The 13706-nt window shown below is 39.8% G+C and overlaps 1 protein-coding gene across 1 annotated transcript in view; it reads right to left on the reverse strand.

Annotated features, from left to right (window-relative positions):
• The window catches only part of LOC103750693 (zinc finger protein 420), a 67644-nt gene that overhangs the window by 7598 nt on the left and 46340 nt on the right, over nucleotides 1–13706 (reverse strand). The window contains exons 2-3 of the mRNA XM_017803398.2: nucleotides 12309–12411; nucleotides 11135–11219 (exon numbers count right to left, since the gene is read on the reverse strand). The gene's annotated coding sequence lies outside the window, so the exon portion shown is untranslated. The remainder of the gene's footprint in view (nucleotides 1–11134; nucleotides 11220–12308; nucleotides 12412–13706) is intronic.

The raw sequence follows: 13706 nt of genomic DNA on the forward strand, positions 1-13706 counted from the left end.
CTGGCATTGCACGACATGGGTGCACTTACCTACATGCAGGCAAAACATGCATATACATAAAATAAAAATAATAAAAAGTAATAAATTCCAAGATTGTTTGGCATAGCCAACTTGCCACTTCTTTAGCCCTTCCTATTTGTTCTAGTTTGCCTTCTGCTACTGTGGTAAAACACTAATCAAAACCAGCTTGTGGGAGGAAAGGGTTTATTTGGTTTACAGGTTACAGTCCTTTATTGACGGAAGCCAAGACAGGAACTCAAGGGAAAAACCTAGAGGCAGAAACTGAAGTGGAGACCATGGAGGAACTCTACTTACTGGCTTGGCCCCTCTTGCTCAGGCTCAGTTAGCATTCTTTTTATTTTACAGGTATGAGTGTTTTGCTTACATGTACGTAAGTGTACTATGTGCATACAATGCCCATGGAGGCCAGAAGAGGGCATCAGATTACATGGGATTGGAGTTATGGACACTTGTTAGCCACCATGTGGGTGCTGGGAACTGAACTAGGTTCTCTACAAGAGCAGCCAGTGCTCTTAGCTGCTAAGCCCACAGCCCGCATTCATATACAGCCCAGTCCCACTTGCTCAGGGGTGGGATTGCCCACAGCATGCTGGGCCCTTCTACATCGATTATCATATAGGAAAGTGCCTCAAGGACATGCCCAAAGACCTATCTGATGGGGTCAATTCCTCAGCAGAGGTTCCCTCTTCCAAGGTGTGTCAAGTTAACAACTAAAGCTAACTACACATTCTACCCCCGTCAACTGTGGCACACATACACATCACTTTCAGTCATCACCTTTCCTTTCTTGTTGCCCCCAAGATCTCATGTAGATACAAAATATAACTTGCAAAGTTCCAGTCTTTAAAAATGCCAGTGCTTTAAAAGTTCGATGCCTCTTTAAAATATTCAGTCTCTTAACTGTGGGTTCCTATAAAATAAAAGCTTATATTCTTTCTTATTCCCAGAAGGAAGAACCAGGGTACACATACAACCAGATCAAAGCAAAACCAAAATCCAAGAGTGTAAATAGCTTAGTGTCCAACATCTGGGAATCACTTCTGATCTTCCTGGGTAGCTCCACTTCTCCAGCTCTGCCATCCATAACACATTCTATTTGTCTCATAAACTCAAGCTGGCTCCACACCTGCTGCAGTCCTTGGTGCTCATCCACAGTCCTTTCATCTCCAGTATCTGGAGTCTCTACTCCAACTTCACCAATGGCCTCTCCTGGTCTCTCACAGTGCCAAGGCTCAGCTGCTCTCCACGATCCCTCCAAGCCTTCAAAACCAGTTTCATGTGGGAGACTCTGACACATTATTGAGTTTGCCAGCTGGAAGTAGACCACAACTTCTGTGTGCTGACCTTGAGGAAATACTTACCAGAATGTTGTCTCAATGATTGCTAGTCTCATTAATTACAGATGAGATTTCGGCATCAGCTAACCATCATGAACTGAGTAAAGCAAAACTTACTTCAGTGGAGATGGTCTCTTGCTAATCACAGCTGATTCTTCAGCCCCAGCTGACCAGAAACCAGACTGTTAATTCAAAACATCACAAAAATGGCCCCTATAAAAGTCTTTGAGGGACTCTCAGGTTTCCCTCTGGATCTTCATAGGCCAGGCCTCCATCGTTTGCCTTTCTCTCAACACTGTCTTCCAAGTTCCCACAGAATAGCCCATTAAACTATGAGCAATCAATGGCTTGACCTCTCCAAAAATAACATGATCAGGTCCATCTCACCAGCACCTTCCTGGTACCAGTTTTTCTCCTAGTTACTCTTCCATTACTGTGATGACAAATACGATGATCAAAAGCAACTTGGGGAGGAAAGGTCTTATTTCATATTGCAACCTGTAGATCACATGCCAACACTGAGGGAAGTAAGGGCAGGAACTCAAGAAAGGAACTTGAAGGTAAGTGCTGGAGCAGAAACCATGAAGAAACACTGCTTACTTGCTTATCCCGCTCTGGCTCATGCTCAGCCAGTGTTGTGTTCTTATACAACCCAAACCCTCCTGGCCAGTGGTGGCACTGACCACAGAGGGCTAGGGAGATGGTTCAGCACTTAAGAACACTGGCTTCTCTTGCACAGCACCTGAGTTCAGTTTCCAGCACCCACCTGGCAGCTAATAACCATCTTTAACTCAGTTCCAGGGGATCTAATACTCTCTTCTGGCCTCTATAGGTATTGCACACATGGGTACACTTACATACATGCAGCCAAAACACTTATAAACATAAAATAAAAAAATATGTTTTTCAAAAAGAAAATGCATCACAGACATGCTCATAGGTCAATCTGAGAGGGAAAATTCCACATTTGTTCTCTTCCCAGGTGTGTCAAGTTGACAACTGAAGCCAACTAGGACTCTATTCCTGTCAAACAAGACACTGAGTTTGGTTTATTTGTTTGTTTGAGGCAGAGTTTCAGGAATCCAAGGTTGGCCTTAAACTTGGTATGTAGCCAGAAATGGTCTTTAATTCTTGAAATTCTTGCCTCTACCTCCCAAGCGCTAGAGCTATAGGCATATACCACCACACTTGCCCCAAGTTGGTTTTGATAATCTTTATTTCATCCTTTATGCTGTCTTATGTCTTCTCTTATATGCTTGTCTTATGTCTATGTAAGTCCAAGTCTATGAGTTCATCCCAGAAGAATTCTTCTACCATTTCCTAGTTATGGACTACAATGTTATTAAGGCCAGATCCTTGTAATTAGCAAAATGTTGAAGATGTTGAAAAAGGAAAAATAAGTTATATGAAATTATGAAAAGAGTTTAGAGCGATAACTCCAGGAATTTACTTTTCCTTTTTAAAAAAGTATTATACATGGTAATACATACAAAAAAGAAATATAAAACAAAAGTCTCAAACAGGGTTAAGGAGATGACTCAGTGGATAAAGCACTTTCTGTGCAAGCAGGAGGACTAGAATTTGGACCTTTCACACCTACTTAAGAAGCCTGGTGAGTGTAGTGGCTAACCTGGAATCTTAGTACTCTGGAGGCAGAGAGAGGATCTCTGGAGCAACCTGTGGAGCTGCACTAGTCAGCGAGCTCTGGGTTCAGCAAGAAATCCCACATCAGCAAATAAAGTGGTGGGTGACTGAGGAAGACACCCATGTCAGCCTCTGTTCCTCACTACACATGGGTACACATGTGCACCCATACATATTTGAACATGCATTCACACTACACATACAAATACACACACACACGTGCGCATGCAAAAAAAGTCTCATAAAATCCTTCAGGTACTGCAAAGCAGTACAAGATCACTGAAAATATACTTTATTTATTTATAATTTCTCCAAACTGGAAACAACTTAGAAATTCTTCAAAAAAATGAACGATCAATAAACTCTGGCGCGTGCATACAACATAACAACATTCAGCAACAAATACAAATTACTGGTTCATGTACTGATATGAACAAATCTTACATATGGTTTGTTAGATGAGGCAGGCCCTAAAGGCTATATATGTGTATTTTCTTTTTTCGTCTTTTTGAGACAGGGTCTCCCTGTAGTCCCAGCTGGCCTGGAACTATGTAGACCAGGCTAGCCTCGAATTCAGAGATCCACCTGCCTCTGCCTCCCCAGTGCTAGGACTAAAGGCGTGTGCCACTATGCCTGGCTCAAGGTTATATATTTTGGTTCTAGTTATATAACATTCTTTTTTAAAAAAATTTATTTACCTTCCACTTATCTTTTTTTCCATATTTTATTTATTATTTTTATTTTATGTGTATGAGTGTATTACCTGCATGTAGGTAAGTGCACCCGTGTCGTGCAATGCCTGAGGAGGACAGAAGAGGCCATCGGATCCCCTGGAACTGGAGTTAGGGACAGTTGTTAGCTGCCATATGGGTGCTGGGATTCGAACCCAGGTCTTATGCAAGAACAACCAGTGTTCTTAACCACTGAGCCATCTCTCCAGCCCCATGACATTCTTTTAGAAAAGCAAAAACTATAGGGACAGAAAATGGATGGATGAGTACATTTTATAGGTTTGTGAAAGGAATAGGTTAAAAAAAAAAGTTGAAAGCTATGAGAGAATTTGGCATTTAGGGGAGATAATAGAACTGCTGTAATAAGTATGAGAATGGATTCACTTGGTATGCGAACATCATCAAATTATATGAGTTACATCAATAAATGTTAGATAAAATAGGACAAACACCTTTTAAAAGTATAGACAAACTTAAAAGAGGGTAAAGAAGATCCCGGGGTGCCATGATGAAGACACAGCTAGAATCTATAGTGGGAAACATTGTCTGATTACTGACACCCTCATATTTGCTCATTTGAATTGCCTGTCTATATGCAAATACCCTCAACAAATTCAAGAGACAAGGCCTTGTGCCCACAAGACAGCATGGATTAAGCTTTCTCACAAAACTGGAACCAAACAAGGCTTATACTTCAATAAGAAGGGGGGGGGGGAATCCTCTGACCGAAAAGAAAAATAAGGAACTTTTCAACATCTTTCATTCTGAGATGCAGTGCTTAAGGGACAGTTGTGAGAAATGTAACAAGACTCATTTTTTGTTTAAAAATAGACCCCTCTGATTGCATGGTCTAAAAATACGTAAAAGGTAGGTGGATTTAGAAGTAGAGGGCTGTAAAATCCAAATGGGCAAATAGATGAGGGAAAAAGAGGCCTTAAGGGAGGGCGTGACAGTAAAACATGCAAAATAAAAGTAGAGATCGGAGAATACAGGAGGTGCAAAGGTTTGAGTGGAGGGCTAACAAACTATAAATTATGAAAAATAGGAAACCTACTATCTTGTAATAAGCTAATTAAAACACATTTATTTTAAAAAGAGTTTGAAAACATGTACATTGCATGGGTGGATAATGTTGCTCCAAAATGCCATAGATTAAAAGAAAATCCGAGGACTGGAGAGATGGTTCAGCAGTAAAGAGCACTAGCTGCTCTTGCAGAGGACCTGGGTTCAATTCCCAGCACCCACATGGCAGCTAACAATTGTCCATAACTCCAGTTTCAGGGGATCCAGCACCCTTTTCTGACCTTTGTGGGTATTGCATGGCACCAGTGCACTTACACACATGCAGGCAACACACTCATACACAGAAAATAAAATTAATAAATAAAATATTTAAAAAAGAAAATCCCAGATGTGGGATACCTCCCTATGAATTCTTGGCCAAAGAAGTCCTGAGGCCCTCAAAACAATACAGGCTATTGTTGTTGCTCTTAGATGCTCATCAGAACTAAATGGAAACACCCTATTGCTGAATTTATCACACATTTTGGTTGCAAGACATACAGAAATCATATTCAAACTGACCTGGAAGCGTCTTCCCTGCTGGCTAGGACTCCTAGTGCTGGAAGGTGCTCTGCAGGCTTCCAGTGGAGGAAAGTCATCAACATTCTTACCAAGCTGTGACCTCTACTAGCAACAGTGCCGACCTTCCAGGCAAAAAATGCCCACTACTACACTAGTGGCAAGACTGTAACGGAGATGACCAATAGTTTTTTTTTTTTCCTTTTAATTAGTTTTGAGGCCTACTCCATAGGAGAGAATTTATGCCTGTACTATAATCCTGATCAAAAGCCCATGGCTGGAAAGGTCATCTGTCCTAGTGGGGAACATGGTGTCAAACTGCCTTCTAGATAGTTATGTTTGTGCCCATTGATTCATGCTGTGCTCAGGCTAGGTCAGAAAAGCATCTATTTGCAATGGGAGACAGTTCAGAGACTCAGAACAGATCAAAGAGCTGAGAATAAGTGACTGCTGAGTGCTCACATGCAAACAGGACATTGATATCACCCAAGGTTCAAGGAAGGAGAGACATAAAGACTATAAACACAGAAGACCAGGGGGATGTACTGTAAAATGCTGTCTTCTGGACATGCGTGGCCTTGCATTCATGAACTCACAATAGCTGCAGTTACCTCTATAGACCTGCACAAGATGGGGCCAGTCAACATGCTACCATGAATTGGGGAGAGGCTCATGAGGCCCCACCCCTTCTTGAGGAACTATTGATGGTCAGTGCTTACTGGGGGAAGGAGATTCATTTTCTTCAGTGACGTAGCCACTAAGAAGTTGCCCCTGCTCTGGTAATTAAACCTGCACCCATACTCAAGTAAGCAATCCTAATTAAACTCCGTGGTCACAAACAAAAACAACCGATATGAAAGTAGGAGGGAGACTTGTTAGGGTTAGGGTTAGAGAGAGTGGGAGTGGGATGAAAGAGGGTAGTAGGGGATGACCAGATGATTATGGAAGTGGGGTGGAAGATGACGAGATCACTGGATTCTGGATAGTCTGAAGGTATGCTGAAGGCATTTTAAAATGCAGGAGAATGGTATTATTATTTTATTTTTATTTTATGTGTAGGAGTGTTTTGCCTGCATGTATGAAAGTGCACCACATGCATGCAATGCTTCAGAGGCCAGAAGAAGGCCATCTGATTTTCCTGGAACTGGAGTTATGGAGGGTTGTTAGCCACCATGTGGGTGCTGGGTCCTAAACCTGGGTCCTCTGCAAAAGCACCCAGTGCTCTTAAATTCTGAGCCATCTCTCCAGCTCCTAGACTGGAATTATAATATGAAACAGAGACAACTCAAACAGGTATACTCCTTGATTCCACCTTAATAGGGAGGCAATCTTGAATCATGTATTTCTGTGGAACACAGCATAGCCCTGCTCCACCTAATAGCAGAGATGCCCATATAGGGAATGTATTTTGCGACAGCCTGACTGGAAGTCATCACATTACCTAGCCAACAGCCCCATATAATAGCAGAGCCTAGCCAGTGGTCTCACAAAACAGTGAAGTCCAGGCAACAGCTCTTATTAACATCAAAACAAAAGCAGCTGCTCAGTCAACTAGAGAAACTACAAGAAGTTCTGCAGTCTGGGGCTGTCAACAGCTGGCCCTTCCAGAACCACAGACTAGGCTAATAGTGAAGATCTTTCCTGCCCAAAGAACACCTGTAAAAGCCAGAAGAGAGTACTATCTCCTCAAAAGCACATAGAAAAATTCAAGGACATAAGAACTATGAAGAATCAGGGAAGCATGTGACACCTGGAAAAGAAACGAAAACCACAACAGACCCTAAAGAAATGGAGCTCTCTGAAATGACGAAATTCTCTTAAGAAGTTTCAGTAAATTACAAGAATGTAGAAAGTCATTAAGAAAGCAATAGGACACTAGGAAAACAATACATATAAAGTAAAAACTTTGATGAAGAAATAAAAGCAGGGCTGGAGAAATGCCTGGGCAGTTAAGAGCACTGGCTGCTCTTGCAGAAGACCTGGGTTCGGTTCCCAGCTTCCACATGGTGGCTAATAATTTTCCACAATTCCAGTTCCAGGGGATCTGATGTCCTCTTCTGGTTTCTGTGGGCATTGTGTGACATGGGTGCACTTACATGCAGGCAAAACACTCATACACATAAAAAATACAAATAAATAAAATTAGTTAAAAAGAAAATGAACAAATCCCATGGAAATTTTAGCACAAAAAGAGATCTAGTTTTACACAGAGACTGAAGAAAAGAAAGGCAAAAGGACAGAAATTTTTTTAATTAAAAAATTTTTTAATTTATTGCTTTTATGTGTATGCGTACATTGCCCGCGTGTAGGTAAGTGTGCCATGTCATGCAGTGCCCACAGAGGACAGAAGAGGCTGTTGGATCCCCTGGAACTGGAGTTATGGACAGTTGTTAGCCGCCATGTGGGTGTTGGGATTTGAACCCGGGTCTTCTGCAAGAACAACCAGTGTTCTTAACTGCTGAGCAATCTCTCCATCCCCCAAAAGGACAAAAATCTTAAAAAAATAATGGTTGAGAGGCCAGAGAGATGGCTCAGCAGTTAAGAGGATTGACTGTTCTTGCAGAGCTGGGTTTAGTTCCCATCAAACACATGGCAGGTAACAACTGTCTGTAACTTCTGTTCCAGGGGATCCAATGCCCTCTTCTGGCCTCTGTGGGCACTGCCAACATTGGTGTAGTTACATACATGGAGGCAAAATAACCATACACACAAAACTAAATAAAACAAAAATGGCTGAACTCTTAATGTGGGAGCTGGTGACAACGCCCAAGTATGGGATGTGCACATATCTCCACTCAAATTCTATACAAAGAACTCACCAAGACACAAAATAATTAAACTACCAGAAACCAAGAACAAAAAAGAAAATGTGACAGAAGATGAGAAACACATCACATAGAATGGAGGGAAAATTTATCTTCAGAAGGTTACTTAGAAGAAACCCAGCAGGCCAGGAAAAGAATGGAATGACATATTCAAGTAGTGAAGTAGAAAGAGAGAGAAAAAGAGAGAGAGAGCTATCACAGTATGATGAATACAGTTAATAAAGTCTATTATAATTTTCAAAAGGTCTAAGAATAAATTTCAAATTTTCTCATCATGAGAATGACAAACATTTGACAGAGTAGATGTTACTTAGTTTTATTTGCTTATTCCACACTATGCTAAGAAATTAATTTGTGTCCTATAAATATATTAAATGATGAACTGGAGCCAGTGTGATGTTTCAGTGGGTAAAAGCGCATGCTGCTAAGCCTGACAACTTAAGTTCGATCCCTGGAACTCATGGCAGAAAACCAAGTTCCAAAAGTGGTCCTCTGACCTCTACACGTGCACTGTAGCACATGCACATCATACACATCTACACATAATAACAATCACAAGTAAAATTTATAAACTGCCAATTTACAATAAAAAAGAATAAAAAAATTAAAAATTTTAGTTCAATGGTTAAAGTTTCAAAGAACAAGAGACTGATGTCTGGCAGTCATTTGTAATTGCTGAGTCATTGTATCTCTTGTAGCTTATGGTCTCTGTTTAGATACTGATGACTGGTGGAAATCCTGACCAGATCATTCCGACCATGAGAGTATATAATTTTGGTCACACCTGTTAAGGAACATATAAAGCTGTGAAACCTACCCAAGTCATTAAAAAAGATAAATTAACTCAATAGTAAAACTAGACAGAGAGAGCTCAGGGAACTAAGCCAATCTCATGAACAAGCCTAGGTATACATATTAAAATAAATATTAGCAACATAAGATCTAGCTATATACTTAGGGACTAACACATCTCAATCAAATAAGGCTTACCTTACAAATGTAGGAACAGTTCAACATGAGAAAATCTATTTTGCTATATGAAGAATTTGAATAAAATGGAGTAACTTCAATAAAGGCCCAAAATACAAGTCTATATTAAGACTCTATATTATAAACTCAACAGCTACAGAACTATATTCCATAGCTAAATATTAGATATACTGCCATTAAAGTCTGAAAAATGTTTTCAAATTCTGCTAGAGGTCCAACTCAATGTAGCTTTTTTCTTAAGATAAAAGTAGAAAAGAACAGGGCGTGACAGTCATGCTTTTAATCTCAGCACTCAAGGGGCAGAGGCAAGCTGATCTCTTTGAGTTCCAGGCCAGCTGGGGCTACAGGGAGATCTTGTCTCAAAAAGCACCCTCCCCCGAAAAGAGTTAACATTATATGTAGTGGGCACATTTCTGTATAGTTATCATCAATACTTTATGGTATACAATAATCTAGAAACCAATACTTTGAGATATATATTATCATATACATGAAATATCATAGAATAAAATATTCCTATTCATAATGGCAGTGAAATTTTAAAGTATTAAGGAAATTGCTTAACAAGAAAGGAAACTTTATATATAGGGGACATAAAATGAAGAAGAGATTTAGCATGTTCAAAAATAGATTCAGGGGGCTGGAAAGATGGCTCAGCAGGTAAGAATATTTGTTGCTCTTGTAGAGGACCTAGGTTTGGTTCCTAGCACCCAACATAGTAGCTCACAACTGCCTGTAACCCTGTTCTAGGGCATTTGACAACTGTCCTGACACTAAACATGCATGTGGTGCACATATATACATGCAAATAGTTCATACATGGAAAATAAAAATAAATAACTCTTTAAAAGATTCAGTAGTGTTAATAAGTAAACTGCATCAAATTTCTTTTGTATTTGTGTGTGTGTTCCTGTGTGTGCACATGCATTTGCGTGAGGGGTGTGCATGCACATGTGTCAGAGGATTACCTCAAATGTTGTTTCTTAGGTACGCACCACAATTTTTTTTTTTTCAAACAGAGTCTCTCATTGGCCTAGAACTCTCCAAATAGGTGAAGCTGACTGGCCAGCAAACCTCAGGGATCTCCATTTCCAACTTCCCAATGCTGGGATTACAAGCACATTCCACTAGGTCTGTTTTATTTTCACATGGGTTCTGGGGATGGAACTAAGGTCCTCATGATTACATACTTTACCCAGTCCTTCATAAGATTTCTTAGAAAACAATAATACATTCTATATAAAATGTGATAACTATTCCTTTAAGTATGCCAAGCTTAAGTTGAGCATGGTGGTAAACCCTTTAGTCCCAGCACTTGGGAGGCAGAGGTAGACGGATCTCTGTGAGTTCAAGGCCAGCCTGGTCTACATAGTTCCAGGTCAGCTGGAGCTACAGGGAGACCCTGTCTCAAAAAAACAAAAAAAAAAAAAAAAAGTATGCCAAGCTTATAAGGAGGTAAAGCTGATCTAGAGGTACCATAGTGAATTAAGAACCAGTAGCTAGGGAGGCAAACATGTTCTGAAGTCAGAGCCATTGCCAGGGAATGTGCTGATTTTAACTGCCTAAAAGTCTGGATCTTAACTTGCCGGAAAAAAAATTTAAGAAACAAAGTCTTGGATGAGAAATAAACTTCCATATGAAGTAGGACTATTCAACACCCAAAGTACAGAAAAAAGTGGGAAAATTCATCTGCCCATAAAGGAAAAGCTCAGTCTTGATGAAGAGTCAAAGGAAAAAAAGCTACATTTAAGCCATCACTATGCCACTACACAAGAGCCTGCCTGCATGAGCAAAATAGCAAAACCAATCTGTTCTCTATAAGCTGAAACTGTTAAATGACATAACATAAATGCTTGAGATATGTGGAAATGTAAAATAAAAATCATAAGAAAAGCTGTAGTTTAAAAAGACCTGGAAAGAATATCAAACTTTTAGAAATACAACATAATCAATTCTATTATTTCAAAAAGCCTTAAAAGCAGCTATAAAAATACAAACTACTTACAGAAGGAACAACAATGAAACAGATAACAGACTTCTGAAGAGCAACAGTGAAAGCCAGAAGACAATGAGATGGTATCTTCAGAGTGCTGAAAGAGAATTGTCAACACAGAATGTTATACTATGGTAATCATCAGGCAAGAATGACAGTGTTGGGGTTGGGGATTTAGCTTAGTGGTAGAGTGCTTGTCTAGCAAGCACAAGGCCCTGGGTTTGGTCCTCAGCTCTGAAAAAAAAAAAAAATGACAGTGAAACAGGTTCCTCTGTAACCGCAGAAATAAAACCTCAGAGCATTACTAATAATAAGCCATGAAAAAATTATCCCAGAGGGCGGGTATGATGGGAAAAGATTAAGGTGTAAATAAAAGGCTAATGAAAATCATCTAAAGCAAACATTATAAAATTAAAAGCAAAGCCCAATTTGGAAGTTTAAAACAGAGCTAAACTACCAGACAATAGTAACATCAGATGAGAAAAATCAACTGAAGCCAAAGCACTCCTTTGTTAACTGCTTTTGTTAAGTTACACAAATAATAATGACAACGAAGGAAGCACTCAACAGGCAGAAATACCCACACATTTAAATTCATCGCTAATGGCAGAAATGCATTTCTTTTTCTTAATTGACAAAGCGACCAGATGGAGAGGCAGAGGCAGGCAGATCTGTGTGAGTTCAAGGCCAGCTGTCTACATAGTGAGTTCCAGGCCACTAGTGCCACACAGTGAGATCCTGCCTCAAAAAACAAAGAAACAAGTAAACAAAACAAAACCCAAAGTGGCAAAAATGGTAATATCTAGTATTGATAAAAGTGTAGAAAAGAGCAGTTTAACACTGTTGGTACATTCCTAATTAGAATTCTGTCATAATAAATATATAATTGATACAGAAATGTTAATTTGTCAAACGGCTTTGTGGCTCACACCTGTAATCCCAGGACTCAGGAGACAGAGACAGGTGGATTTCTGGGAAGTTCTAGGCAAGATCGGTCTATATAGCAAGTACCAGGCCAGCCAGGTCTACATAGTAAGACCTTGTCTCAAAAAAAAAAAAAAAAAAAAAAACAAATTTTTATCTGCATGTACACACAGGTGTAGGTGATTGGTGACCTGGGCCAGGTTGTGGTGTCCAGCTGTGGAATTGTGGGATTTGAATAGCATGTTATCCGTCAATTTCTCACCTGTCTACAGAATCTGGACTCATTGCCACAGTGGCCAGCAATTTACCTCATGGTACCCACTATCCTTTATATCTTTCTTTCACAACTTCTTGGTCTTGAAGTCCTAGAGGTAGGGGGAAGGCATATGGTTTATTGCAAGGTTTCTACAAAGTAGTATGTAATAAAATATTTAATGCAGATTGAACAAATGTTTCAATATTCGTTAAGGTATTTAATATCCATTAATACAGTTCATTCAAAAAGCTTTAAACATTGTTTACAATTAATAAAAACTACAAAATCTCACTATGAAAATTTAAATATAACCTTTAAAAGTATATAGTATATGAGGGCTCCATATAGTATATGGGAGATGGCTTAGTTGGCATAAAGTATTTGCCATGAAAACATGAGGCCCTGAGTTTGGTCTCCAGCACTCACATAAAAAAGCAGGTGTGCAAGTGTGAGCCTATAATCCCAGCTCTGGGGATGGGGAGACAGGAGGATACCTGAGGCTTGCTGACCAGCCAGTCTACAAATCAGTGAACTCCAGGTTCAGTAAGAGCCTGTATATCAAAACTAAGGTGGAATTTGAAATCAGGGATGATAATGCCCCCAGCATTTCTTTTACTGTTCAGGCTTGTTTTGGCTATCCTGTTTTTTCTGTGTTTCCATAAAAAGTTTGAGATTGTTTTTTAAAATTTCTGTGAAAAATTGTGTTGGAATTTTAATGGGGATTGTGTCGAATCTGTAGATTGCTTTTGGCAAGATGGTCAATTTCATGATATTATTCCTACTGATCCATGAGCATGGGAGGTCTTTCTATCTGCTATCTTCAATTTTTTCTTCCATTATTTATTTTTTTAAAAATAATTTATTGAGAATTTCATACATGCATATAAGGTGTTTCGATCAAACCCATGCCCACTCCCTCCCCTCCAACTCCTCCCATATCTCCCCATCACTTTTTTTCTGATAACTTCATGTACTCTTTCTTCTTCTTTTATTTATTTTTTATGGGGCTTTTGGCTACTCTAACATTCCCCCCTCTGAAGAGGTAACCCTAAAATCTTTTAAGGATTAGATACAAGCTCCCAAATACTTTCGACATTCTTGTCCTTTGGAACAGAGTATGTTGCTAAAAGGCCCAAGGACACTTTGACTTTTAGCCAAGAAAATAGCTACGTTTCTTTGCGGTCTTTCTACCCTAACTGCCTAGCCAATTCCTACCTCCTATTCTTATCACACCATCCTCTGAAGGGGTTGCCCAGATTGCCAACAGGGAATCGGGATGCAGACTTCTCTGGCTTCTCCCATGCTGAACAGGGACGAAGGGTGAGGCAATTGGAGTACCCCTTCAGTGGGTCTATCTAAAAGACTCCCAAATTGCATAACTCTTGTCTCTAAGGGGAAAAGAAA

The sequence above is a fragment of the Nannospalax galili genome, unplaced genomic scaffold, assembly GCF_000622305.1.
Source record: "Nannospalax galili isolate Female #2095 unplaced genomic scaffold, S.galili_v1.0 scaffold886, whole genome shotgun sequence".
NCBI lineage: Eukaryota > Metazoa > Chordata > Mammalia > Rodentia > Spalacidae > Nannospalax > Nannospalax galili.